This window comes from Rhinoraja longicauda, chromosome 22, assembly GCF_053455715.1.
Source record: "Rhinoraja longicauda isolate Sanriku21f chromosome 22, sRhiLon1.1, whole genome shotgun sequence".
Taxonomy (NCBI): Eukaryota; Metazoa; Chordata; class Chondrichthyes; order Rajiformes; family Arhynchobatidae; genus Rhinoraja; species Rhinoraja longicauda.
In genome coordinates, this window is record NC_135974.1 from 20,333,921 (window position 1) to 20,360,643 (window position 26,723).

The following is a 26,723-nucleotide window of genomic DNA, read 5'->3' on the forward strand; positions in this document are numbered from 1 at the left end:
CTTGCCATACTTTGCTTCCTTTGGCATTTCATTTGTTTCAGAAGGGAAGCAATTGAAGAGGTTTCTTCAGGCTAGGATTTACTCACATTTGGAAGAGAATGGAACAATTAGTGACAGTCAGCAAGGTCATGTTTTATTGAAGTAAGGTCATCTTTTACTTTCAGCCTCTGTCTGAAGAAGGGTCACGACCCGAAACGTCACCTATTCCCTTTCTCCAGAGATGCTGCCTGACCCGTTGAGTTACTCCAGTATTTTGTGCCAATCTCATGGTTTACTAACTTGAGTGAGTTTTTTGATGAGGTAAGTAGGTGATTGATGAGGGCAGGGCAGAGGATGTTGTTTGTATGGATTTCAGTGAGGCTTTTTACAAAGTTGCTCATGGTATTTTGATCCAGAAGATTAAGATGCATGGGATCTATGGTGACTTGGCATTTTGGAAGAAGACTGTTAAAAAATACACCATGAGATAGGTCGAGTACTGGCAGATGTTTAATCTGAGCAAATGTGAGGTGTTGCTCTTTGGGTAGTCAAATGTAAGGAGGAAGTATACAGTTAAAGGCTAGACCCTTAACAGCATTGATATACAGAGGGATCGTGGGGTCCAAGTACATAGTTCACTGAAAGAGGCAACACAAGTAGATAGAAGAGCAAAGAAAGCATATTTTTAGACCACATTTGGAGTATTGCGTGCCATTTTATAGGAAGGGTATGGAGGCTATGGAGAGGGTGCAGAAGAGGTTTACCAGAATGGTGTCTAGATAAGAGAACATTAGCTATAAGAAGAGGTTGGACAAATGTTTTCTCTGGGGTGTTAGAGGTTGATGGGAGACCTGACAGAAGTATATAAAATGATTGGAGGTATAGATAGGGTAAATAGTTGGTCCCTTTTTCCCCATGGTAGAAGTGTCAATGATTAGAGGGCTTAGCTTTAAGGTGAGAGGGGCAAAGTTTAAAAGAGATGTGCAGGGCAGTTTTATCTATACAGAAAGTGATGAGGGGCTGGGCATGCAGCCAAGCATGGTGGTGGAAGCAGATAGAATAGTGGTGTTTAAGAGGCTTTTGGATAGGCAGGTGGATATACAAGGACTGGTGTAATATGAATCACATGCAGGCAGAGGAGATCAGTTTAACTTGGCATCATGGTCAGCCCAGACATCATTGGCCAAAGAGCCTGTTCCTGTGCTGTACATTCTATGCTCTATGTTCTATACTCAGACTTCATTCACCTCAGTTTGCTCCCACTTTCTAAGGCTAGGCTACAAACATCAAATCTTTACCCTGTGGATAGATAAAATGTTTCCACTGAGAGGTAATGGGTGGCATGCTGGCCCTTCGGCAGAGTTGCTGCATTACAGCGCTTGCAGCGCCGGAGACCTGGGTTCGATCCCGAACTGTCTGTGCGGAGTTTGCATGTTCTCCCCGTAACCGCATGGGGTTTTCCCCGAGATATTCTGTTTCCTCCCACACTACAAAGACGTTCAGATATGTAGATTAATTGGCTCGGTGTATGTGTCAATTGTCCCTGGTGTGTGTTGGATAGTATTAATGTGTGTGGGGATTGCTGGTCAGTGCGGACTTGGTGGGCCAAGGGGCTGTTTCCGCGCTGCATCTCTACACTAAACAACTTTGGTAAATTGGCAAATTATTGAACTCTATTTATGATCTTAAACCTGGTGCAAATTGACAATATCATCGGTAGTAGAGCAATCTGTGTCCAACCTGAGTGATGATATTCGAGATACTGTTAAGGTTGTGGTGTCTGCCTCGAATGACTACAGTCCTGAGTTCAATAGAGAAGCAAGGGTCCCACAGACCATTTCAAGCACCATTTACTTTGCACTAACCACAGACAGTGCTGTGCAAACTGTGACTACTTTTTCCAGAGCCATGACAGGTTTGTCACTAACTGCTGCCAGCCTTGAGAGCAGCCTTAAGCAAACATGATGGGCTTATTACATTTCCACCATGTGAAGCTGAAAGGCGCTGAAGGGCTCCATCCCCTATCTGTCAGTAAGTCAAACCGCCGAACGTAATGTCAAATGTGATCTGATTCTGGAGGTGGTAGCAATTTCTGCCAGATCAATTGGCCTTCCATTTGAGCATTTAGAGACAATTCTGTGGCTTAAAAAGGCCATGACAAATTACTACCTCTGTTTTTAATTATGCAGTTAACTGTCATTCACAGTTGAAGTTTGGCACAAGAAAGACATTTCAGAAAGGCGTTGATATGTGTTATTGAAACATGAACACCAGCTTGAAAAAATACCACACGCTGTTGTCAGTCACAACTGTAGCAACCAGAACCGATTCTCCCCCATCTCCTACTGTTGGTTCAATTGTATGCTACTACAAGCTAAAAGAAAATGATACTCCTGCAGTCCAATTTCAACCATTGTAACTGATAACACGAATCACATCTCAGGGCAGATAGCAAGGAGGACTACAGCACCCTCTCACTGGTTGGGAGCAGTGTTCCCCAGCAGGGATAAAGTCATTCAGTCAGGGAGCAAAGGGGAAGATATAGTGTGCAGGATATAGTTCTCAGCATTTTAGCACCTTGTAACACAGCAGTTCCATAAACAAAATCCAATGTCCTCAATGGGGTAGAGGTGAATTGGACAGTACCATAGCTTGTGGAAGACCATTCAGAAGCTTGATAACAGAGGAGAATAAACTGTTCCTGAGTCTGGTGTGTGCGCTTTCAAGCATCTGTATGTTCTACTGGATGGAAACAGGGAACAGAAGGAATGACCGGACTGGAACATCTTTGATTATGTTGGATGCTTTTCCAAGGCAGCATGAAGTGTAGATGGAGTGAATGGTGGGAAGTCTCGTCTGTGTGGAGGTCTGTGCTATATCTACAACTCTGCACTTGCAATCTTGGACAGAGCTGTTTCAAAACCACAATATCATATAACTTGGCAGTATGCTTTGTATGGTGTATCTAGAAGTTTCCAAGAAACGAATGCCGAATTTCTTCAGTCTCCTCAGGAGGTCGAGGCACCGATGTGCCTTCTTGGCAGTCGCATCAATGCGGTTGGTCCACGACAGATCATTAGTAATAATATTGCCAAGGAACTTGAAGCTCTTAGCCATTTCTATTTCTGCACAACTGACCAGTGGTTCTGACATCCACCGACATGAAGTGCTTTGAGAAACTGGTAATAGCGCACATTAACTCCACCCTCCCAGCCAGCCTTGATCCATTCAGTTTGCTCACTGACAGTACAGGTCTGCAGCAGACTGCCATCTCTCTGGCCCCAAACCTATTTCTGGAAGACCTAGACAAGAGGGACCCCTATGTTAGACTCCTATTCATCAACTGCAGCTCTGTCTTCAACACCATAAACCCATCCAAACTCTTTTCTAAACTTCTGGACGTAGGAATTAGTTCCTCTCTCTGCCACTGGATCCTCAAATTTCTGACCCACAGACTTCAATCTGTTATCATTGGTGACGACACCTTCTCCACAGTAACTCTCAAACTCCACAGGGATGATTTCTCAGTTAAACCAGCAACTCTCCCACTTTCCTCCATTCCAACAGTAGCTCTGAGAGAAATGGTTCTTTTACCAGTCTGTAGTATGGGGCAGTGGAACAGAAAATATCAAGAGTCCATTTTGTACCACATTTAAACATTAGTTTGGGCACAACTCCTAAAGGAGCTCTCATACAAATTTTCAGAAATTATATCCTGGTAAGGAAGCCCTTTTCCTGGTGTTAGTGACCATCCATGCCATTGTTACCTTATCCTGTCTGCTACATTCCTCCCTTGGATGGTCATGAACCTTAAATCCTCCATTAAACTAAAACCATTGGAAATTCTGTTCCTTAACTTAGACCACGCTGCCCATTGTATATGTGTTTAAATATGGGTCTACAGTGGGTCGTAGCTTAGTTATATCTCAATTTTTAATTTCCTTTTCTTGTTTGAAATCCTTCCATGGCCTTATCCTTTCCTTCCTGCATAAAAACACCTACCTGTGGCTTAGATCTCTGCATTACTCCTATTCTGGTCTCATTCCCATTCTTAATATTCTACATTCCACCTGACTTTGATGTGTTTGTGGCTGGATGGCTCTCAGGTCTAGAATTCTCTCCCTTAATCTCTCTGGCCCTCTACATTGTTTAGCTCTTCTCAACCAGTGCTACTTAAAACCTAGTACTGTCTCATCCATGCAGTGCCCTATCTTGTTAATATTCTGGAGAAGAGCTTTGGAATGGTTTCATGTTTAAGGTAATACATAAACATAAGTTATTATTTATTAATAAATGGTTCCCATAGATACAAAATGCTGGAGTAACTCAGCGGGTCAGGCAGCATCTCTGGAGAAAAGGAATAGGTGACGTTTTGGGTCGAGACCCTTCATCAGACTGAGAGTCAGAGAGGTGGATACTGGAGGTATGGGAGGGTACAGAACCAATATGCTACATCTGCAGCATAGCATTTGCAGTTGCTTCTTACCCATTCACTAATAAGTGGGGTGGGCATCTATTCTTTATTGCCTCTTTGATATTCACCAATTTTGCTCCATTGGATCACTTTGCTGCAAATGAATTTACAATCAGCTTTATATATGATAGCTTAGGATGTTTTTTATGGACTGTTACATTGTGCTGTGTGGAGAAATCTCTGTGGGCATCCCTCTGTAGTTGTCAGCAGATTACTGTTGGTTGGTAGTCAGACACAGATGCACCTGAAATCTTTCCTTACCTGACCACCTGCATGTTGAGGAAGAGACTTTGCCTTTGGAAATATCACAATTCCCTCTTGTGAGCCAACAATTCCCAAAGAAGCTGAGCCAGGAGCTGTGCACACTGAGGCAGACCATGTTTGTACAAGGGCATCACGCTCATTGGCTGGTAGCATCTGTATTTATTTTTCACAACATTTGTTTCTTCCAAGTCACAGCAGGGGACATTTGCCAAATGTTTCTAACCTGCAGTCTGCAGTTGCATCAAGCAGGTTGCAGAGAGACTGCTTGCCCAGTTCAATTATTTGATCAATTCCTTCCCAACATGATGCGATATATATGGGACCATTATAATCAGGTACGATTTTTTCCATCTGCGGGGCATAACTGATACCATGAACTTGAATGGACAGCTTCCGCCTTCCAGTTCTACCACTACTCTCCAACATATGAACATCAGACTTTCCATGGCTTTATACAGCATTTATGAATGACTGTCCAAATATTTGGTTACCCTTACAAGCACAGATACCCTATACTGGAGATACTAATTATATGTTGAAATTAATAAACAAAGGAAATAGAAACCTAGAAACATTGAAATGTACAGCACAGGAACAGGCCCTTCATCCCACCATATTAGCACTAACCATAAATTAAACTAATGCCATCTGTATCCCTTTATTCCCTGCTTATTCATGTGTCTGTCCAAATGCCTCTTAAATGCTTTGCTTGTATCTGCTTCTAACACCCCCACTGGTAGCAAATTCCAGGAAAATACACTCTGTCTAGAAAAAAACTTGCCTTGCAACTCTCCTTTAAATTTTCCCCTTTCACCTTAAATCTGTACCCTTTTGTGTTGTTGATAACTCTTTCCCTGCTATTCTCCTTAATGTCCCTGTTGGTATGTCTAGTCTGCTGAATACTAACATGAAACGGCTTATAGACACAATAGGTTGAACTGGAGATCCATTCTGTGTGGGGCTATTGTTTGGCTGATGGATAATTCAAGTCAGTTTCTCACTTTTCCAACAGCCTGTTAGATTGGGCATGTGAGATATTGGCTATGTTCTCATGGGAGACACAAAGAACTGCAGATGCTGGAACCTTGAGTAAAACTCAAAATGCTCAAAAACTCAGAGGTCAGGCAGCATCTCTGCAGGATAATGATACTTGGCATTTCGAGTTGGGAAACTTTTTCAGCTTTCCCAGGATAATATGGTTCTAGTTATCCAGAAGCAGAGTACTGCATGAGGAATGACATCATAAGATGCCTTCCTGACATGGAAATTGCATTGATTTCAAAAGGATGGTTCATGACAGAAGTGCCAGGTTGAATTTCTCAGTTCATGTGAGATGACGTGGAAATGCTTGGAAAGCAATTTGCTTCTGCCCTGCTTTTCAATTTTCCAAACCAGACAATAATTTAGGTCTCTAAATGCTAATTAAATTCTAAATTAGAGGTAACTTTCCACTATGTTTTAAATTGGCAACCAGAATAAAGTCAGGCTGGCTAATTTTGTAACTTCTAGTGCTTTGTCCTCGAGTAATGTGAGTGACCCAGTGGTGCAGCGGTAGAGTTGCTGCCTTACAGTGCCAGAGACCTGTGTTCTTCCTTTACTATGGGTTCTGCCTGTATGGAGTTTGAATGTTCTCCCTGTGACCATGTGGGCTTTTTCCACCCGGTTTCCTCCCTCACCCCAAAGACATATCAGTTTGTAGGTTGTAGGTTGTCCTTAGTGTGTAGGATAGTGCTAGTGTATGGAGTGATCGCTGGTCGACGCGGACTCAGTGAGGCGAAGGACCTGTTTCCACGCTGTATCTCTAAAGTCTAAAGTCTAAAGCAGCCTGATTACACATTTCTATGGAACTGTTGCACTATCATGCAGAGAATTACATTCTGCACTCTGTATCTTCACCTTTGTTCTATCTACTGGACAAGTTTGAACTGATTGTATGCATCTATGATATACTGTATCTGATCAGTTTCGATAGCATGCAAAACAAAGCTTTTCACTGCACCTCGGTATATGTGACAATAATAAGCCTCAACCTAAACCCCAACCATCTTCCTGTCCTCACAATTTCCTGCTTTCCATGGCGAGTGCTCCCTCTGCAACTCCTTGGTTCACTAATCCCTTCCCTTCCAACTTGCCCCATCCTATGTACTTTCTCCTTCGACTGCAGGGAATGTAACACCTCTCTCCCTTCATCCAGGTACCTGGCTGCCCTTCCAAGTGAGGTTCAGAATCTCTTCACACCTTGTCTATTTCAGTTGGTGTCCTGAAGTTTAACCAAACACTTTCACTCTATCCACCAATTCCTGCTGTATCTTCCAGTTGCTAACCATTCTCCCTTTCTCATTCCTGCACCATTCATCCCCTTTCCCATTTTCCATTCACTCTGGCAATGGAAAAGACCAAGGACGGAAAGGTCTGCATGAGAATGGTAAGTAGAGTTAAAATGATATGCGACAGGAGATCCAGTAGGCCTTGGTGTACAGAGTGCATGCACATTTGTTAAATGGGCACCGTAAATTGCCTCGAGTGTGCAGGGAGTGATGATAAAGTAGGATAACAGAAATAATGTGAACGGGTGATGACGGTCAGCGTGGACTCGGTGGGCCAAACAGGCTGATTCGTACTGTGTTGATCAAACTCAAACTCAAACATTTCTCCTACCATCTTCCACCACCTTTGTTGTCTCACTCATTCCTCTCTTTCAGATGCTCATCTTTCATCCCCGAGTTCCATATTTTCATTTTATCCCCACTTTCCCCTAACCCCCATTCCTTTCCACCCATTTCCCTTCCCTCAGTGTTACATTTGACCTCTCCTTTCTTTATCTCCTTTTCACCTCTAGCCTTTGTCACTTACTTGACAAATCTGCCAATAACTCCTCCCTCACCTGTATCCACCTATCACTTGCTAGGTTTTGCCCTCATCCCAACTCTTTTCAAGAGTCAAGTCAAAAGTCAAAAGTTAAGAATGTTTAATTGTCATATGTGCCAACAACAGAACAATGAAATTCTTAATTGGAGCAGTGTAACATGCCTGTAACACAATACATATAGATATTGCATTATAAACCCCAAACCTCTGTAAAATAAGCCCAATACTAATGCAAAAACCCTCCAAAGTCCTTAGTGCAACCAAAGACAGTGCACGGTTCATTGCTTAGTGTTGTGTAGTGTTCAAGAGTCTGATGGTTGTTCGGAAGAAGCTAATTTTTCACTGTTTTCAGACTCCTATAGCCAGGGTGTTGTGGGTCTTTAATGATGCTGGGTGTCTTTTGAGGCAGTGTCTCCAAAAGATTCCGTCTATGGACGGGACATGGGTATCCGCAATGGACCGGGCGGTGACCACCACCTTTTGTAATCTCCTTTATTCATGGCCATTCAAGTTGCTGTCCAGGCCATGATGCAACCTGTTAATATGCTCTCTACTGTACACCTGTAGAGGTTCAAAAGGGGATTAATCGACATACCGAATCTCCTCAATTTTCTAAAGAAGTAGCGGCATTGATGGCCTACGTTTACATTTGCATCAATGTGCTTGTCCCAGAACAGATCTTCAGAGATATGTACACCTGGGAACTTGAAGCTGTTGAAACTCTCCACTGCCAACCTGTCAATGAGGACAGGTTAATGGATCTTTGGCTTTCCCTTTCTAAAGTCAACAATCAGTTCCTTGGTCTTGCTGTTAATGAGAGTAAGGCTGTTCTTCAGGCACCATATCATATCATATCATATATATACAGCCGGAAACAGGCCTTTTCGGCCCACCAAGTCCGTGCCGCCCAACGATCCCCGTACATTAACACTATCCTACACCCACTAGGGACAATTTTTACATTTTCCCAGCCAATTAACCTACATACCTGTACGTCTTTGGAGTGTGGGAGGAAACCGAAGATCTCGGAGAAAACCCACGCAGGTCACGGGGAGAACGTACAAACTCCTTACAGTGCAGCACCCGTAGTCAGGATCGAACCTGAGTCTCCGGCGCTGCATTCGCTGTAAAGCAGCAACTCTACCGCTGCGCTACCGTGCCGCCCTTCAGATTTTCAATTTCCCTCAGATATTCTGACTCATCATTACCCATTATTCGCTGAACAACAGTGTTGACATCGGCAAATGTAAAGATGGCATTAGAACTGTGTCTGGCTACCCAGTCCTATGTATAGAGTGAGTAGAGCAGGGGACTGAGCACAGCCCTGAAGTACTCTTCTACTAATGGTTATCGAGGAGGAAGTATTATTGCCAATTCGTGCTGGAGAGGGAATGAAAAGTGGGCTAGTGGGTGGTGTCGTGGGTCTGTTGATAATTGAAGCCAAGGGTTCAGTTGCACAGAGATAAGTAGAACCCCATTACCCTGAGTTTGATAACAGGTGTGGAGGGGATGATGGTGTTGAACGCCGATTTGTGGTCAATGAACAACAGCCTGATATACGTTTTCCAGCTTTCTCCAACTACTCCATCAGTCTGAAGAAGGGTCCCAACCCAAAATGTCATCCATCTATTCCCTCCACAGATGCTGCTTGACCCGCTGATTTCTTCCACCCTTTTGTTTTTTGATAGTTGCTGCGTGTGTGAGGAGAGGGAATGAAAATGGGTTAGTGGGCGGTGTTGTGGGTGGCAAGCTGAGTCATGAAATAAAGATCAATGTGGGTATTGAAATTACAGTGAGTTACTATTCATTTAAGTGAACTTCATGGGGGAGGAAGGAAGAGTGGATTGTGCTGATCTGGTGAGCTGCGGATACTTGTGAAGTTTTCTCTGTGTTATAAATTCTAACACATGCAATGCGATTGTTATAGGGTACTGTTGGAGGATAACACTTAGGATGAGTCATGGGAATGTTTACAATGCAGAATAACAATGCTGAGAAATGATTAACCATGCAGCAAACCCATCAAAAGGTTCAGTCGATGGCTGTCTGACTCGCTGCAAATTATAATGATCTTCTGAAGGCTGGGATGAGATTAGTATCAATAAATCACTCCCATTTATCTATTGGGTTCTTCATTATATGTGGAGTGCACAGATTGTGTTATTTCATTTTTGGAAGGAGGATCTTTCTACTGTGGATGCTCGGTACAGCTGTTGTTTGAACATCCTTCAGTAGGAGCAACATAGTTTCACTATCTGCCAACCTAATGAATTTAAAATATATTATCTCTGTATTTTGATCTGAGATGAAAGAATATAGAATACAAATATGTAGAACACTAACTTAAATTGTCCTTTGACTAAAATATATTACAAAAGCAATAGCTAAAGTGAACCCAAAGGACTGCAGTCTTTTTCTGCTTGCTTATTTTTTTCTCTTACAGGCACACCAGTCCCCAAACACGCCATGAGAAAGAGATAGAGTGACATGTAGGCATTGTCTGCAGTGATTCAAGTGAATCACAAAGGGTTTTTTTTAAATGCTGTTTTCAATTGAGGAGAATAGTCCTCTCCTTCCCTTTCCTGGCTGCAACAAAATCTGGGACCTGGATTAGAAAAGAAAATTAAATTTAAAGCTCTAACTTCAACATTCATTTTGTTTGGCTTTGTGGTTTGATTAAATCCCTTAGCTGGCAGCACTGACATTTAATCAGCTGTGGGGGTTATTTATAGCCTCATATAATTTGATAGAAATCAATATATGAACAATGCCGGTCGCTACCTGAAACTTCCTGTATGTGCTCTCTCTTTAACTGCTTTCTTGGGGGCTTCATAGGTTTCAGGACTAGAGCACCGTCCTTTGTTTAGGTATGCAACATAGTGGCATCCGGATAGCCTCCTACTTGTATAGTTCGATTCCATGGACATAATCTGTTCAGTTGCACATTCAGTGCATCTGTCCGGGGACAGATTTCCAGCCTATTGTCCATGACTGCTTCACCCAATTGAACAGCCCTTCTCCTGCCTCCAACATGTACTTAAATCAAACAGAAATAAATATTCACTTGCATTAACATCTCTGCACTATTTTTTGAGGTTGCTTGCACTGAAGATTAACTCTTAAAGATTCCTGGACTCTCCTGGGAATTAGCATCTACATAAGGTTTGGCGATTTACAAGTCTACACAATCCTCTTCATCCTGGAGCCATCATCCTTTGTCTCCTTTGTTTTCTAATTTATCGCACATTTTTATTGCAGCCCTTCTGCTTCCCCGTAACCTAAAGGCATCTTTGACTTTTTACTTTTCCTGGTGCAAAGTCATTGACCTGAAACATCAACTTTATTTCCCGCTCCGCAGTTGCTGTGTGACTGGCTGAGTATTTCCAACATTTTATAGACAATAGACAATAGACAATAGGTGCAGGAGGAGGCCATTCGGCCCTTAGAGCCAGCACCGCCATTCAATGTGATCATGGCTGATCATTCTCAATCAGTACCCCTTTCCTGCCTTCTCCCCATACCCCCTGACTCCGCTATCCTTAAGAGCTCTATCTAGCTCTCTCTTGAATGCATTCAGGGAATTGGCCTCCACTGCCTTCTGAGGCAGAGAATTCCACAGATTCACAACTCTCTGACTGAAAAAGGATTTTCCTCATCTCAGTTCTAAATGGCCTACCCCTTATTCTTGAACTGTGACCCCTTGTTCTGGACTCCCCCAACATTGGGAACATGTTTCCTGCGTCTAACGTGTCAAACCCCTTAATAATCTTATACGTTTCGATAAGATCCCCTCTCATCCGATCATTCACTGTGAAGGTCCTGCCCTGGTTTGACCTCCCAAAATGCAACAACACGCACTTGTCTGTGTTAAATTCCATCAACCATCCCTCAGCCCACGTGTCCAACTGATCAAAGTCCAGCTACAATTTTTGATAACCATCTTCGCTATCTACGATGCCACCTACTTCTGTGTCGTCTGCAAACTTACTACTCATGCCTTGTATGTTCTCTACCACTCTGCCAACTGCTGATCTAGTGTGCTGATCACTACCAGGCATTCTTCCCCACGCGATCTTCGGCAGCTTCCTCTCAGCAAAATCCATTCAACCCATTCTAACTCTGATATGACTCTTCTGCCTACTGATCCTGGAACCAACCATACATGTCCTGGTTTTATGAACCATGTTCTGTTCCCTGAACCTTCATTTCACCACGTCCAGGCATCCTTTCTATGGATAAGGCCCCAGACTTTGACCTGCTCAATTTCAGTTTGCAATGTCCACTTTATTATAGAGCCATACAATCATACAGCATCAAAAAAGACACGTTGGCCCAAAAGGGCCTGTTTCCATGCTATGGAAAAGCCTTTTCAAATTCAAGTCCTGTTGCATCATATATAGTTTGGGCCTCATTCGTCACTAAATTTCCTGGTCCCAAAGTAAAGGTCTCAGCAAAAATATTTGATAGTCACATTCAAATATGCAGATTGATGCTCCTAAACAGCCTACCTTTCAGTTTCGAGGCAAATGTATTTTATTGAGATTCCTAAAAGTTACCTCAAGCAGGCTTTTGGTGTTTAATGAGAAATTCTTGAATATTGCTTAGTTTTACCTAAGAAATAGACATATGGAAGTGTTTCCACCTGTAACTGTAATAATCAGTGTACCCATTAAGAAAACAAATCCTAATATCACTGCTCAACAGAATACGTAAAAAATTTTAGTCATCCGGTCACATTGTTGGAAAACCTAAATCACATTGTAGTCACTCGCAAAATCAAATCATTCAAAATTTAATATTAAATCACAGCTCAAGGTGTCAGCTCTTAAATTTCATGTCATCTCAATCATTTGATATATTATCTATTTCAATACTAGGCAGTTTTGTGTATTTCTCTGTATCTTTGCAAGCTGTGTATTATTCTCTCAATGCATCCTTTCTGCCACCTATCATAACTTGTGTTGCATTAAGCATCAAGCTGGTTCAGCTGCTCGTGATCCCACCTTTGAGTCAAAAGGCTGTGTGTTCAATCAGCAAAGGCTCAAAGGAATTACTGAGACCAACACTCCAATCGAACATCATGGAGTTTCAATTGTTATAACTCACATAGGATGTCAACAGCCGAGGTCCCATCTGCACATTCAGATCAATGGCAGAGTCCTTATGAAATTATTTAGAGATTGCTCACCCTGCGTCCTGTCCAAATTCTTCCTCAATAATTGTGGTTTCCTGGATCTTTTAATGTAGATAATGGAGCTTTTTCTACATGCACTACACTTCAAAGTGATTCTTTGCCTCTAAAATACTTGGAGTTATTTCCCATGGATGTGAACTGATGTGATTCCCCTTCATCTATTTTAGTAATAATATAGAAAACACAGTAGTGTGTCTGATACTTCCTTTGTTTTTGGTCTCAGCACTCTGTCTGATCCCTCCTCTTTTGTCCTAATCTTTGAGTTCTCGGACATTACCACAAGGCAAATCGAGTATGAATTTAAATGTTGTTAAAAGATGGAATTCCAAAATCCAGTACCAAGCTTACCACTTGTCCAATGACAGTGAACTTTTGGTCCTGTAATTGGCCAAGTGCTAAGCTTCGTACCACTTACTAGTTCCTTTTCTTTTCCCTTTTCCACTTTCTGGTCTATAGACAAATTGTAGAGTCCATGCCTTGCATCAATCGCCAATGAAGATATATTCTGCTCCTCTCATTGCACAGGTACAGGGTTGTTCCCAGCCCATTTCTCTTTATCTTAGAGCCAGGCATTAAGACTGCTAGGAAACAGCTTTGCTGTTCACCTACTCTGGGCAAGAGACTGTGCATCTAACTTTGAAGACTACAGCAGAACTTATTCATAACATTGGTCAAACACATTACTTATTAGCCAAAAAAAATCACTTGCTATGAATTGCTTTCACCAAGACTTCATCTTTCTTTAACTCTCTAATTAGGAGACATTTCTTCTACCTTGCTCATTGAGGGATCAGATAGTATTTGTAGTTTTCAATAGACTGGTATGACCAGCTTTGATCCATGAATGTGTCTTGTATCCCATGATTCCCGTGTAAGCATGCTTGAAAATATAATTATATCTAATGTTCAAATGTCTGTAAATGTAACTTTTGAATCTGGATGTTTCCTTACAAATATGTTTTAATCTTCTGAGCCAATCCTTAGCCAAGAGCTTTTGAAGAATAGTAGGTGAATCTGGTAGTAACTCAAGATATTGGCATTTGTAATGAAGTGTGCATTGTATTCAGCTGAATGTCTTCTGAACTGTGCCCAGATCGGTTTTAAGACTGACTGCTTGCTCTTAAATTGGGTGATTGAACTTTTTATCAGTGGTATTTCTATTCATAATGAAACCCTGTCAATCAACATTACCAGTGACTTGCCATTAATCAGCACTGTGACATTAAAACCTTGTCACTTCACACCATGGTAATCTGCAGTGTTGGTTCAGGAGAGATTAAAGGCTGTTGTAAAGATTCCTTGTCTGTAGATTCTCATTGAAGTGCTTCCCTCTTTGTGTCGGTGTTGCACTGGAAACAGTATTCTACACGCACTTTCTTTTAATATGCAATACTTAGTGTCCTTAAGGGACCAAGTACATGATGATTGGGTGTTGTCTTTTCACTGTAAACTACAATTACATTTCTGGCAAGTGAGAGTAAGCAGACTTTGGCACTTTTGGCTGCCATCTCATTGAAGCTGTGATCTTGCAAATCAGATCAAAAATGAGGCTTCTTGCACCCAACAGCTTATTTTGGATCTTTTTTCTCAGTGCGCACGCTAAAACCTCTCCAAAAATACGGAGCCTTGGTAGGTCTCTAGCCTGGCTGCATGACCATTTACAATTCTTCCATTTCCTGTTCCCAAATTTACAGCTCCTTTTTTTCTCAGATGGTTACAAGTTCAAATACTGTTCCAACTACAGTACCACCTCTACAAACATGATATCTTTAACTTTTTAGCACTGGCACACTGGGTGCAGGTCAAGTCGACTGAGTTTCACCCAGAAGAGAGTGAATCCTTGGAACTTTCTACCTAAGAGGGCTGTGGAGGCTCAGATATTGAATATACTAAAAATAGAGATGGACAGATTTTTAGATATTGACGAATCAAGGGATCTAGGATTAGTCAGTTTAGTAATGAAGTAAAAGAAGAGCTTTGATCTTATTGAAAAGCAGATTGACCTGCTCCTGTTTTTTATGTACTTATATTCTTAATAGGTTAGTGATTGTAAGTTTCCTAACTGATTTCTGCAAGTAAAATCATTTTCCCCACAATTTCACTGCAGCATTTCAGCGTTCGCACATCATCCACATGGTCTTCCATCTCAGCAATACCAGGATTGTTCTCTTCATACCTTTCATTCATGGGTTCTTTGTACCTTTTCGTATCTCTAGTTTCCCTCTTGCCTGACTCACTCGACCAGAAGCATCACTTATTCCTTTTCTCCAGAGATGCTGCTTGACCCACTGAGTTACTCCAGCATTTTGCATCTATCTTCAGCAATATTGTTGGCCAAGAGAAACTTTTCCATCCCCCCGAGCAAACTGTGAAAGATTCACAAGGCTTGCCTTATCCCCCCCGGCACTTCAGTGATGCCAACCTGTCCTGGAGCTGACTGGCAAATTTCAAATAACAGCTTTCCCTGTCAGTGTTGAAGATTCTCATCCTCATCAATATAAATACACTTGCAGATAAACTGAGTTTGAGGCTGTGATTCCTGGAAGGCTTCAAATAAAAAAACTGTTTTCTAAGTCTTCTTCTTCTTAAGCCCTGGAGTGTATCGACACATCCTATCTGCTCAAGTTCAAACAAATGCCTCGAAACTCAAAGGCCAACGGTTCATTCTGCAGCAAAACAATGATCCCAAACATACTGCTAAAGCATCAAAGGAGTTTTTCAAAGCTAAAAAATGGTCAATTCTTGAGTGGCCAAGTCAATCACCTGATCTGAACCCAATTGAGCATGCCTTTTATATGCTGAAGAAAAAACTGAAGGGTACTAGTCCCCAAAACAAGCATAAGCTAAAGATGGCTGCAATACAGGCCTGGCACCAGAGAAGACACCCAGCAACTGGTGATGTCCATTAATTGCAGATTTCAGACAGTCATTGCATGCAAAGGATATGCAACAAAATACTAAACATGACTACTTTCATTTACATGACATTGCTGCGTCCCAAACATTACGGTGCCCTGAAATGGGGGGGGGGGGGGCTATGTATAAACACTGCAGTAATTTCTCCATGATGAAACCAAAATGTATAAAAATGGCCTTTAATAAAATCTGAAAATGTGCACTCTAACCGCATGAGAGTTTTTCTCATACAAATCTCAAATTGTGGAGTACAGAGGCAAATAAATAAATGATGGGTCTTTGTCCCAAACATTATGGAGGGCACTGTAATTTGCCCATCTACACCAATGCCATTTGCTGGCATTAAGACCCTGTCTTTTATGTCTTGCCTATTTAATGTCTGTCTATCCAGAGATAGTTATAATTTAATTCACTTTCCTTTTCCCCTTTAGCAAGATCACCATGGCAATTTCTTCTGAATCCTAGGGATGTCGGTAATGCCATGTTTTTGACATAACCCCATCCCTTCCCCAAATATTTCTACGGTTTTACTGCGGCTACTCGATTCTGTTGTTTAATTTCTTACATTCCCATGAGTAAATATCTTTAACTCATTCTTGAGTGTCACAATTCACATGTAGTGCTCATTCAAAAGGGAAACAATGTTACTAGGATAGGACAGGTTTGGAGAGATATGGACCAAATGCAGGCAGGTGGGACTAGTGTAGTTGGGACATGTTGACTGGTGTGGGCAAGTTGGGCCGAAAGGCCTGTTTCCACACTCTAACACTCTATAACTCTGTAAGCCCAGATTTTGTAATGTGGCAACACAGAATATTGAAGTACAGTCCTCAAGTGAGGAAATGCTTGGGATTTTTTACCCTTAAGAAAATTTGGTTCATAAAAATAAGGAAACGTCCCATTTCATTACTGAACTGCTTGAGAGTAATACGTTGTTGTCAGACTGATTTTGCAGGGCTCCTTTCACATTGCTCAGTAAATGGAATGACGGATCATGCTGTTGGTAGAGACAGGCAGTGTGAACTAAGTCAGTATGCCTATCAAGAACGGTCAAGTAGACTGATAATAAGAGGAAGCTAAAAACCAGTCAAGCATTACCTTTCCTGTTCTGCATATATCACCTTTCTATTCCTCCAGTGGGTGAAAACAATGACTGTTATATAACTGCATATTTATAAATTATAGCACTTGAAATTGAAAGTGGCATGACTGACAGTTCTGGGGCATGCTTTTGAAGCATTTCTAGTGTGTACATCAAATTTTAATCTCAAGAAAGATAGGTTATGTAACATCTGGAGCATTTAAAAATATTAATAAGCTGGAAACGAAGTGTTTGTAGATCTTTATATTGTCTTAATCCACTGTTCACTTAGGAAATGCACCACTTTAATAGACTAGGATCATGAATAATTCACATTATTTGAATTAGTGTTCCAAGAAAATGCCGATTAGCTAATTCCCTGAAACTAAACTGCAATTTGGTACTGAGACAAACTTACGTTGGACTTAGCCCATGCTTTTGCAAACTTGATTTACATTGTGTTAGAGTGGGTGACATTTGAGAAGGACACTTTCTCAAGTAAAGGCACAAAGTAATTCAACGGGTCAGGCAGCATCTCTGAAGAACATGGATAAGTGATATTTCAGGTTGGCACCTTTCTTTGGACTTCTCTGGTCCAAATCGTCGCTGATCCATGTTGTCCAAAGATACAGACGGACCCGTTGAGTTACTTCAGCACTTTGTGTCTTTTTGTAAACAGCACCTACAGTTCCTCCTATCTACACTTGCTCAAGAGTCTCCCACTCTCACATAATGGGAACTATATAAAAGGTTACATCAGGCATTTAATATATGTCTGTGGATGCTGAATATCGTTTGTGATTTGAAATCAATTTTTGGTGTATTTCTACCGCTATCTAAAAGTGCGAAAGGTTGTAGATTTAGATTTAGATTTAGAGATACAACGCAGAAACAGGCCCTTCGGCCCACCTGGTCCGTGCCGCCCAGCGATCCCCGCACATTAACACTATCCTACACCCACTAGGGACAATTTTTTTAACATTTGCCCAGCCAATTAACCAATTAGCCAATCTTTGGAGTGTACATCCATGTAGGTTACATAGTTTAAGAAAGTATCATTGCACAAGTGCCAATAGAAACGACCATTGCAGTATTATTGCTTGTTTGTTTTATATATATTGTGGCGTCGGGGATGATGTTGGGTTCAGCAGTGACCACATTCACAGCAGGGTGAACTCATATAATATATTTTATTTACAGTGGTAAGAAATTCCAGGCTTCTCAGGCTTTTATAAGAAATAAGCAAACCCAGTTCGGGTGGCCGAATCAATATCAGCTAATTGAACCCAGCTATTATCAATGATGCTTTAAAGAGTACTATGTTTATATACCTGCTGTGCTGCTGGAAGTAAGAATTGTTCAGTTTTGAGAAATGTGACAATAAAGCACTCTTTCTTGACTCTTGGTTTGAATTTCAATGGCCTCTAAGGTGAAAGTAGCAGCTAAGTTTCAAAGGGACAATAGTATCTGATTAACGCAGCGAGGTTGCATGGAGGTATTTTTTTCCTGCATGCAATTTACATATGAAAGTCTAGAGGGTCCTTTAGTTCCTAATCAAAATTGCATTATATAACCAATTCAGTCCGTGTAAGACAAATACAATTCCCTTTCATTGAACGTGTTATATGAAATTCATTCTGTGACTCATTCTAGGAGAACTATCTGCAATGTTTAAAGCACACTACACGCCAATAAATCCAACAGATGGTTACTTCAAAGGCACATCTTCCAATTTTACCTCATTGCATCCTGTTGATATATCCTATTTTTTTCTCACTTTTTAAAATTAAGTTTTGCTTCCACTCAATTACATCTTTGCTGCTGGGCTCAACCTCCTCATGTGCTAATAAGTTCCTCACACCAGTATTCAAGAGGGTTCAGTCAATTGAAGAAGGTCAGTTGGATGTTGGTGTTAAAATTGAGAGTTAGCTATTTCATTCACAATTAGATGTGGTTGAACTGCAGAGGGTTGATCTGAGGGTTATAAAGCTGTTCTTGCTGTTTAAAATGCAAGTAGTGCCGTACTTCAACTTTATTAGTTTGTTCCCCACTTGCCCTTTCATTTTCTTCATTGAAACAAGTTTGATTCCATGATTTGATTGTAACGATAGAGTGAGGAATCTGCATTGTGTTTCTTGTTGCTTCTTTCTTTGATGTCATTTTGTTCTCAAGCTAGATTTATGGCCATTTCTAGGTTCTTATTACAGTTCAAAGTTTTCACACCAGCAAAAGAGAGATGACACAATCTGAATAATTTGTTCACCAGTTTTACGAAAAATCAATCCGTCAGTCCAAGGATGACATTTGTTTATCTAATAATAGTTACACTTTGAATCAAATACAGAAAATAGAGACTCCCTCCATAGTTGTTGTGCAATCATGCTTTTATGCTAACTGAGTTGTTGTTGTGTAGGAAGGAACTGCAGATGCTGGTTTAAAGTGAAGATAGACACAAAAAGCTGGAGTAACTCAGCAGGACAAACACCATCTCTGGAGAAAGGGAGTAGGTGACGTTTCAGGTCGAGACCCTTTTTCAGACTGAGAGTCAGGGGAAAGGGAAACAAGAGATATAGATGGTGATATAGAAAGATATAGAACAAATGAATGAAAGATATGCAAAATAATAATGATGATAAAGGAAACAGGCCATTGTTAGCTGTGGGTTAAGTGAAAATGAGTTGCAGACAATGAGAGTAGTGGATAAACAACAAATGCCAAGGAGCTAAGCAAATGTTGTCAAATCATGAGATAAGATGTCAGATTGGTATTCACGTTAAGTTAGTGTTCTGAAGACAAAGAAAAAGACAATGAAAAATCCACAATGAAATGATTGACCATTAGTAATTGTCAGATGTGTGATTATGAAGATGTTGCAGTACTCATCAATTTGGGGCAACTTACCACAACAAGTACATCTGAGGATGGCGTTAGTCATTGTCTGTACATCTTTAAAGTGAAAGGTCTCTCCCTGTATCATGAGCTGAGGCGATGACAGATCCGCTGTCCTCTGCAGTCTTTATTTAGATTTCCCGCATCTAGAATTTCTCTTATAATCTCACCTTTACTCTTGCAGTTTTGCTATCTTTCTTCTTTATAATTAAAACAGTCTTGTCACTCAGCTTCAATTAGATTAGAAGCTCAACTTTACAAAACAATCTGAGAAATGTCAGGCATAACATAACTCCTGAAAGTATCGCAACTTCAAGGCTATTGTGAAAAAATAAAAGCCCATGGTGTAGAAAACAGATGGTTTGAAGATCTACTGGCTTACAGAGAATAGGCATCAGTGTATCTTTTTTCTAGTTAGCAAGATGCAATGAATGGTCCAATACAGGGATCAATATTGGGGCCTCAGCTTTTAAAAATCCATATACATTACTTGGATAAAGGCATAGATGTTTGGTTGCTATATTTGTGGATGGCAGAGAGATAAGTAGGAAAGTAAGTTGTGAAGAGGACTTTGGGGGTGCACAAAGGGATACAGATTGGTGAAGAGGGTGGGCATAGAATTTACAAATGGAGCATAATGTGGGAAAATGTGTGAGTACCCATTTTGGTAGCAAAATTAAAAACAGAAGTAAGATATTTAAATGGTGATAGTTTGCATGACCCTGAGATGCAGAAAGATCTGGGTGTGCTAATGAATGAACATGGATAGGTGATGTTTCTCCAGACTGATTGTGGTGGTGGTGGGGGTGGGGTGAGGAGTAAAGAAAGCTGACACAAAGCGGCAGTAGTGAGAGAAAGTCTCACAGAACTACTGTCAGAGAGAGAGCTTTGTTAAAGTATGCATGCATTGAGGAAATTTTGTAAACCAGCATCTGCACTTCCTTGATTCTATTAACTGGAATGGGTGGGTTGCATTATGAGGGAATGTTTGACAAGATACGCTTTAATCTGCTGGAGTTTAGTCAGAGTGGATTTGGGAGAATAAAAAGAAAAGCTAGAGGAGTCTTGACAGGGTAGATATGGATAAAATATTTCCTCTCGTGAGAGAAACGAGGTGTCATTGTTTAAAAATAATATGTCATTCATTTAAGTCAGAGATGAGGTAAAATAGTTTCTCATGGAGGTTCCTGAATCTTTGGAGCTCACATCATCAAAGGCTGTTGGTCAAAAAGTCCTACGTCCGGCACTGTGGCGCAGCGGTAGAGTTGCTGCCTTACAGCGAATGCAGCGCCGGAGACTCAGATTCGATCCTGACTACGGGCGCCGTCTGTACGGAGTGTGTACGTTCTCCCCGTGACCTGCGTGGGTTTTCTCCGAGATCTTTGGTTTCCTCCCACACTCCAAAGACGTACAGGTATGTAGGTTAATTGACTGGGTAAATGTAAAAATTGTCCCTAGTGTGTGTAGGATAGTGTTAATGTGCGGGGATCGCTGGGCGGCGCGGACTCGGTGGGCCGAAGGGCCTGTTCCCGCGCTTTATCTCTAAATCTAAAAATCTATTAAGGCAGAGGTAGGGAAATACGATAAACTTGGGGATGAAAGATTACTGCATGGAGTAAATAAATGCAGAGTTAAGGTTAGAATCAGATTGATCATGACATTGAATGGTGGAGCAGGTTTGACAGGCCAGGTGGCCTGCACTTGCTCCTGGTTTGCATGTCTGTATATGTATTTATACTTTTATTCTGTGTAGTGCTTTTTTTTGCATTAGACCATAGCAAAGAAAAGCAAAAAAGCTGTACACTGAATAACATCCATTCAAATCCTCATATAAAATGTACTAACCATCGACTGCCAATGATGAGCAGAAGGTGTGCAATGACCTGACACCCAGGAGAAAGTCAGTAATAATAATCTGCCGATTCAAATTGTTTTAGCTCATTCAGTTTAATAGGATTTACCAACTCGATGCAGTTAGTGCACACTGATTGGAATCCCATCTCAGGAGAAGGGCTTCACACTTAGTTTTTCCGCAACATTGACATACTGAAAGACATGTTTACCACTCAGATATTGTTCATTATTTTTAACTATCTCTTTGCACCCGGTTATGACAGGTCAAAGTTCACTTTCTATTATTGAGCAATTTTCAGGAGCAAGTAAAATGCATGTCATAAAAGGCCCTTTTCTCATGAATCAATAACATATAACATATAACATATAACAACTACAGCATGGAAACAGGCCTGTCCGGCCCTGCCAGTCCACGCCGACCATTCTCCCTGACCTAGTCTCATCTACCTGCACTCAGACCATAACCCTCCAATCCCCTCCTATCCATATACCTATCCAATTTACTCTTAAATAATAAAATCGAGCCAGCCTCCACCACTTCCACCGGAAGCCCATTCCATACAGCCACAACCCTCTGAGTAAAGAAGTTCCCCCTCATGTTACCCCTAAACCTTTGTCCCTCAATTCTGAAGCTATGTCCCCTTGTTGGAATCTTCCCCACTCTCAAAGGGAAAAGCCTACCCACGTCAACTCTGTCCGTCCCTCTCAAAATTTAAAAAACCTCTATCAAGTCCCCCCTCAACCTTCTACGCTCCAAAGAATAAAGACCCAACCTGTTCAACCTCTCTCTGTAGCCTAAGTGCTGAAACCCAGGCAACATTCTAGTAAATCTCCTCTGTACCCTCTCCATTTTGTCGACATCCTTCCTATAATTTGGCGACCAGAACTGCACACCATACTCCAGATTCGGCCTCACCAATGCCCTGTACAATTTCAACATTACATCCCAACTTCTATACTCGATGCTCTGATTTATAAAGGCAAGCATACCAAACGCCTTCTTCACCACCCTATCCACATGAGATTCCACCTTCAGGGAACAATGCACAGTTATTCCCAGATCCCTCTGTTCCACTGCATTCCTCAATTCCCTACCATTTACCCTGTACGTCCTATTTTGATTTGTCCTGCCAAAATGCAGCACCTCACACTTATCAGCATTAAACTCCATCTGCCATCTTTCAGCCCACCCTTCCAAAAGGCCCAAGTCTCTCTGTAGACTTTGAAAATCTACCTCACTATCAACTACTCCACCTATCTTAGTATCATCTGCATATTTACTAATCCAATTTGCCACACCATCATCCAGATCATTAATGTAAATGACAAACAACAGTGGACCCAACACAGATCCTTGGGGCACTCCACTAGACACTGGCCTCCAACCTGACATACAATTGTCAACCGTTACCCTCTGGTATCTCCCATTCAGCCATTGTTGAATCCATCTTGCAACCTCACTATTAATACCCAACGATTTAACCTTCTTAATCAACCTTCCATGTGGAACCTTGTCAAATGCCTTACTGAAGTCCATATAGACAACATCCACAGCCTTGCCCTTATCAATTTCCCTGGTAACCTCTTCAAAAAATTCAAGAAGATTAGTCAAACATGACCTTCCAGGCACAAATCCATGTTGACTGTTTCTAATCAGGCCTTGATTATCCAAATAATTATATATATTGTCCCTAAGTATCTTTTCCATTAATTTTCCCACCACAGACGTCAAATAGGTCTATAATTGCTAGGTTTACTTTTAGAACCTTTTTTAAACAAAGGCACAACATGCGCAATGCGCCAATCTTCCGGCACCATCCCTGTTTCTAATGACGTTTGAAATATTTCCGTCATAGCCCCTGCTATTTCTGCACTAACTTCCCTCAATGTCCTAGGGAATATCCTATCAGGACCTGGAGACTTATCCACTTTTATATTCTTCAAAAGTGTCCGTACCTCCTCTTCTTTAATCCTCCTAATTTCCATCACTACTCTACTTGTTTCGCATACCTCACATAATTCAATATCCTTCTCCTCGGTAAATACCGAAGAAAAGAAATTGTTTAATATCTCCCCCATTTCTTCCGGCTCAGCACATAGCTGTCCACTCTGACTCTCTAATGGACCAATTTTATCCCTCACTATCCTTTTGCTATTGACATATCTGTAGAACCCCTTGGGGTTTACTTTTACATTACTTGCCAAAGCAGCCTCATATCTTTTTTTCGCTTTTCTAATTTCCTTTTTAAGATTCCTTTTACATTCTTTATATTCCTCAAGAACCTCATTTACTCCCTGCCGCTTATATTTATTGTATATCTCCCTCTTTTTCCGAACCAAGTGTCCAATTTCCCTGGAAAACCACGGCTCTTTCAAATTATTATTCTTTCCTTTCCACCAATGTCATCTTATAGAATGTCACAATACGTTCCAACCTTTTAACTCTTCAGAGACCAGTTTAGTGTATTGATCTCATATAGAGTGAGTTCCCTGATTAATTACATTATACATTCTTGAATCAGTTTGGATATTTAAAACATCTTATTTTCTATAATGCCTTCCTTTTGTGAATGTAAACATATAGATAGTCATGAGTGTTTTATTGTCATATGTCCCAGATAGAACAATGAAATTCTTGCTTGTAGCAGCACAATAGAATATGTAAACATAGTACACTGTAAACAATATAATAAACAAGAAAAAATCCAACCCTAGACATTTCATATAACTCTCTTGCCTGAGGAGAGCGGGTTACTGGAAACATTTAAGCACCAGGTGAGAGGATGGCTAGAGCAATGATGATAGGATAAATGTAGGAAGAAGCCAAACTGGACTTGAGCCCACAGCATGAGAGACAATGGAATGATGAGGCCATAAACCAGCAGAGTCTGGTGAAAGTGATTGGGGATGTTGCGAGTTGGGCTAAATCTCAAAGACCCAATGACCTCCAAATCAGCATTTTGAAATTGGTGAAATTGATGACGTTATAGTTGTGATCTTTCAAGATTCTTTAATTAAGGGATTGCCCTATAGATTGGAAAATTGCTAACATCACTTTAGTATTAAAAGAAGGTTGGAGACAAACTAAGGCATACAGGCTTTTAGTCTAATGCTTGTAGTGAAATGGCTGCAGGAATGTATAATGAGGGTTCAACTGATTGTACAGTCAGACAATGTGAGCTGATCATGGGTTCTGTTATGTCTAACTAATCTAGTTTAAATAAAATCCAATAACTATGGCAGATAAAAGAGTGCCTATGGATAATATTTATAGATGTATATAGATATCTTAAATCCTTTTGATGACATTTCACTTAAGGTAATTAAAGATGTCTGTGAAAGTATGGAATTAAAGGCAACTACAAGCTTGGATCAAGAAGTTGTGAAGAGGTGGAAAACACAGAGCAGTGTCCCCAATGAGTTTGTACCATGGCTGCAACCTGCTTACAAAATACATAAATTACTTTGACGACGGAAAAGATAGTTTTATACGTAAACAGTAGTCATGCAATACTTTGTGGAAACAGATTTAATGTTTTAATTCAACTACCTTTCACCAGGACCCCTTTCTGATAAGAGATCATCAACCTGAAGCAGCACCATTTAATCGGGGCCATTTTGAAGGCTCGGTGGATTATTGCAAGTGTGTTTTGTGATTGGGTAATGATATTTTCACTGAATGTTGTGTCTCAAATAAGTAGCTAAAGCACAAGCTATCAAGTGCAGAAGAACTGTAGGCATGATTATAGATATCCACAAAGTCAAGCAAAGTATATTGGGAAAGATATGATTGGGAGTGAAGCTAGAGGGAGAAGCTTAATAACCTTGTGATTTATTTTCCTGGATTATTATTAGTTTTGTGTTCATTGCTAATTTTATTTTAATTGGCAAATAGAGGAGCAGATAAAAAACTTTCACAGAAGTGTCATAATAAATCATGGTTAACTAATCTGAAAGCACAGAGAAATGAAAACAACTTCTGTTCACGCTATTGTGAACAATGGAAGTAGGGCGTAACCAATTTAAAAAATGGGCAACCAGAAAGACATAAGTAATATTAACTGCCAGTTCGAATGTAAAATTGCTAAGAATGGAACCTTACTTTTCACATCTCTTGTTAAATTGGATGTATTACTATCGGAAAGCTCACAAACATTTTAATGTTACATCCATTTCATTATTTAGCATTTGGGACAATGATTCCTCTGCTTCATTTGTACATTAAAAAGGTGACAGGATACCTCAGGATGTAAAAACATAACTCCCCACAGTGGGATTTCCAGCATACGTTGATATTGGATGACGATATTGCATTGTTTATTGTCAGCCACATGGGTTCACTAATTAATGACCATGCAATCCTTCAGTGGATTTATGAACCACCATTTTAAGCCCATTTTTGGAACATTGCAGATAAAAGGCACTCAGATTTGGCAATCACACTCTGAACCATATGGGCATATTTTATAGACAAAGAGGTTCTAGGTGTAGTGGGAATTGCTGTGTTGCTGCTATGCTGAATGAAAATGGTAGGTAGGGAAATGACCAGTGAAAGTGGGAAGATAATGAATAGAAGAGTAATTGCTGAATTTGGAAATATTCTTTATGCCTTGGTGTTTATGTTTCATGGTCTCATGCAAGATGCAATAGTGAGAAGTATTTAGTGACATGCTTGCAGAAATTAATGTCTGATCATCTATTTTCTATACCTGGAAGTATCCTAATCACCATTGTAAACATTTACATGCAAAGTTTAATTTTAATAGCTTGAACTGATGCAGCATTGTTGATTTAATAACATCTTGAAGTATTCTGAAGCATGACTACTGTTGAAAATTAGGAACTAGGAAGAGACATCTGATATAGAGGAGAACTGATTGCGAGCACACAACGAGAAGGAGAGAGAACTATGGTTGCCTCTGAGAACATGAAAATGTTGGCCAATCTGAATTGTAAAGGATGAAAATTAGTTCCTTTTCTTCACACTGTTTGTTCAAGCATTCCATTGTCCATTCAAACATATACTAATTTTTAAAGCTGCTCTTTGCAATATTTCATAATGTAACTTACAAATACTGTATAAATTTACAGCTATAAGATTCCAAAAAAAAAAAGAAGCTATTCGAACACGACCAAGACACGAGTGCCATATTCTGATCTTATTTATTATACACCCATAAATCCATTTCTGTGTAGTTACTTTT

The 26,723-nt window shown here is 40.6% G+C and overlaps 1 protein-coding gene across 2 annotated transcripts in view; it reads right to left on the reverse strand.

Moving 5' to 3' along the window:
• LOC144604477 (solute carrier family 12 member 5-like) overlaps positions 1-26,723 on the reverse strand; it is a 640,130-nt gene that overhangs the window by 120,615 nt on the left and 492,792 nt on the right. The gene's annotated exons all lie outside the window — the stretch shown is intronic.